This window comes from Silene latifolia, chromosome 4 (assembly GCF_048544455.1).
Source record: "Silene latifolia isolate original U9 population chromosome 4, ASM4854445v1, whole genome shotgun sequence".
In the NCBI taxonomy this organism is placed as follows: domain Eukaryota; kingdom Viridiplantae; phylum Streptophyta; class Magnoliopsida; order Caryophyllales; family Caryophyllaceae; genus Silene; species Silene latifolia.
Genome location: NC_133529.1, coordinates 77,480,695 through 77,484,658, shown reverse-complemented (window position 1 = coordinate 77,484,658; position 3,964 = coordinate 77,480,695). Strand labels below are relative to the sequence as shown.

At 35.1% G+C, this 3,964-nt stretch overlaps 1 long non-coding RNA gene across 1 annotated transcript; it reads right to left on the bottom strand.

Annotated features, from left to right (window-relative positions):
• Positions 1-2,967: 2,967 nt before the first annotated feature.
• LOC141652307 (uncharacterized) lies at positions 2,968-3,274 on the bottom strand. Its single transcript, XR_012547124.1, has 3 exons — positions 3,254-3,274; positions 3,110-3,170; positions 2,968-3,027 (listed from the first exon to the last, which is right to left on the bottom strand). It is a non-coding gene; the product is annotated as an uncharacterized LOC141652307 (long non-coding RNA).
• Between the last annotated feature and the right edge of the window lie 690 nt (positions 3,275-3,964).

The window sequence follows — 3,964 nt, the reverse complement described above, 5'->3', positions numbered from 1 at the left end:
AACTCTTTGTGTTAGCTGATCCACAATTTCATTAGGAATGGTTGATTGAAATATTCAAATTTCATCTCTTTTTGCCCTTTTTCGAACATGTGTGATTTTGTAAGCAATCCATAATAAATACTCCCCCCGTTCCAATCATTTGTTTATCAAAGGTGATTAAGTGATTGAGACGGAGGGAGTAGCTCACATTCACTATACTCCCATGTTATGAGAATGTTGCAAGCTAAAGAGAACAAATCATAAATTGAGAAGCTTAAGAGCCCTTTTGTTTATACAGACAGTAACTAAATTCTTGAGGAATTATTTTTCTTGGTGAATTTCAGGATAAGTGAAAAGAGCTATTTTTATAGGTTGGGTAGTAACCTTATTACTACTCTTATCTCCAAGACCTTGAAATAATATATATTTAATTCTTTGATTCTACTTCAGCAGTGTCGACAACCTTACAATACGGGTCTGCGATATACATATAAATGTAGGACATATGCTTGACCTTTACAACATATGAAAGAGCTATTCTACTTAGGTTCACTGAGAAAAGCAATAGTAGCTTTCTCACCTTGTTCCTCTCCGTAGGGAGAGTGAGTGAACTTTATAGGTTTATAATATCGCCATGACATCATTGCCGTTTTTACATTATGATATTTACGTTTTACTTATTTTGAAAGTCAATTAGCTCAAATGGCAGAGCATTGTGCAATGCACAAAATATGGGTTCGACTCCCATATTGGCTATGAAATACCATTCTTTCTTTTACTCTTTTTTTTTTTTTGCAGTTAAGAAAATTTTCTATTAGCCAAGGTTTAAGAAGTCCCAAATGCAAGTTTCCTACAAAAAACTAACAAGTTAGGATATGTAGCCTAATTACTTGAATGCACTGATTGATAATTCTTATCTCTTGCTCTCCCCGTGACAAAGAGTTACAACTCATAAACTGACATAACAATATCCTGTAGAGAATCTTACTGTGATGGAAAGCAAAGTTTCACAGTAGAATAGTTATGCCTTGTATGGGTATTGCGCTTTGAACTCCTTCTCCAGTTGTTCTCTTTAGAAATCTTATGTTCTGGAACAAGATTCCAGTAGATTTCAAACTGCTCATCAGCTTCTTTCTCTTTGTCCCGTAAGCTGTAGATTTTTCTAAATGTTTTAACTCTTTTACTTTAAGATTGAAAACTTTGTGTAATCGGTAATTCTATTTCAAACTATGACATGTATGGTAATAGTTTTGATACATATGCTAGTCTTTGAAATTTTTTACTTGAACTTCTGATCGATCACTACAAAGCTATTACACAAGCTCATTGCCATTGTTGCTGCTCGCTTGAGTCGAGCATGAGTCGATCAAGGACTGCGCACCATTGCGCGAATATGATAATAGCTTCCTAAATAATTGTATTGTATTGTTTGCATCATGACACGTTCCTATCATTGGATTTGCGATTTAATAGGCTATATGGGACTCGAACCCATACCTTTGTGCACAATTTGCACATTGCTCTACCATTAAGCTAATAGCCTTTAAAGTACGCCAAACAAATACGAGTATGAAAGTCATATGTTTATGGCAGTCTAAATTAATGTAACAACGAGATTTTACATATTTCATGCATATACAAGGTTGTTTAATGCACATATATTACTTTTTCATGCATCTACAACTTTATTAATTGTTTGCCCGCGTCCTGATTTGCTATTTTCTGAGTGCATTGTTGTGAAATAGGCTCCTACACGTGCAGTTACAACCTTATCATCTGACTCCAAGGCTTCCACGGATAAAATTCCAATAGGAGATTACATTTCGAAAAGGATGAAAGCATTTCTACTGTTAAGTCATCCAACAAAAAGATAACCAAAAAACGAGTGAATATCGACGACTAAAAATCTTCCAAAAGGAGGAAAGCTGAAAAAGATAATCAGGGAGGTTGGTATAATTAGTATCATAATATAACCAACTGACGCAACTGAAAAACTTTTTAATGCACATAGAACCTTATTTCATGCACATAGAACCTTATTTCTTGTATATAGAATTAAAATTAATGTCGTCAACCAATAGGAATTAGTATCATAACATAACCAACTGATGCAACTGAAGAAATTTTTAATGCACGTAGAACCTTATTTCATGCACATAGAATTAAAATTAATATCCTTAACCAACAGTAGTTAGTAACATAATATAACCAACTAATACAACTGAAGAACTTTTTAATGCACATAGAACCTTATTTCATGCACATCGAATCTTATTTCATGCATATAGAATTAAAATTAGGACCCTTCCCCTTATTGTCATTTGAACGGGAGCAAGACCAAAAAACACCCTAGAGGGGAAGAGTGAACCCTTTTTAGGGGAAAAGGGTTTGGGTAGGATTATCCAACTCCGAGGTACTATTTTCCGGAAAAGTCATTCAAAAGGGGATTAAAGAGAAAAAAAGACGAAACGGCGCACATTTGACAGGTACCACAGCTCCATTGCGAGTAAATCTTTTGACAGGTACCACGGCTCCATTATTCTTTCCAGATTCAAGCATCGCCTCTAGAACTACTACATCGCGGGCACCTTCAACAAATGACAGTCGAGGATCACTTACATGGTCGTTGGATGTCTGCAAACAAATCATGTTCAATATTTGTCATGTAAAGTTTACAACGCGTACTCACGTAGATGGTATTCGATGGCCGATACTATGTACTTTTTAACTCATTATTCTGCTATCAAATTATCCTTTGGACTAACCTGTGAGATATCATGTAAGAAAGTTTTCAATTCTTCAGTTACCCCTCTGAATGGGTAGAAGGAGCTGCTACATTACCCATCAGTGTATTAAATTTAGAGACCTGAAACGATGGTGCAAATACGATCAAGATCAAATATTCATCTAAAAAATGAAGATTACCCTAAAATTATCTGTTGGTAGCGCGACATTAGACTTTTAGCATACCAAGTAACCATGTTGCCCATCGACGTTCCCTCTCTCAACTTATACAATTCCTTTCAAACCAACAACTCTCCAGAATATCTGCAGGTGTAAGATTGGAGAGTCAAAAACAGACAACGCATTTTCTCAGGCAATAAGAGTTGATTATAAGGTTACCACATGCCTTTGGTGATCTAGTAGACACAGACATCACGAAAATGCCAGGACAGCCGTTTTCAAGTTGACTGCAGAAGCAAAGAATTGGAGACATTCAACCTTTAATGAACGGGAAAATGTGTGAAAATCAAGTTTTGATCAAGTAACTTACTAGGAACTGGAGATGTTATCTAAAACTTGGAAAACCGCGATAATCTAGTCCAACTACTGAACTAGCCTAATGAGAATTCCGTATATTCTAATTCTTAAGACGAAACAACATCATAATTAGACTTCGAATCTCGATGCTACAAGGTATAACGACCTTCATTTGAGAGTCCAAATGCTTAATTAGCTGCTCCATAGTCCATACTCACAATTTGATCAATTAACTTCATCAAACAACAATTCACATCAACAGGTTCAAACTTTAATCAATTTTCCCATCACAATTTAATCTAGTCCAACTATAATTCATCATTACGACTTTTAACATATTAATCAAGGCCTAAATTAAACTAATTTAATTGACAGATAAAAAATTACAAAGTGAAAAAGATATAAACCTTAATTTCGACAAAAATTAATCATCAATATCGAAAGTTTACCTCATCAAAGTACCAGGATCCATTGCTGGAATAAGCGTGGAAGATTTTGATCGGAATATTTGTGACGATCGAACGTAGAAAAGCAAGAGCTGGAATGTGTTGAAAAATTTGATAGTCGAAGAGAGAAAGAAAATATGAGAGAGAAGAAAATTTGGAAAATGAATGAGTCCTGGGTTTGGAGGTTCGACAGTTTTTGACAAAGTAGAATAAGTTTAATCAATATTCATCTCACCGTCAAATTTCAGTTTGATCTAAGGGCTGTGAGTGGTTCTCAT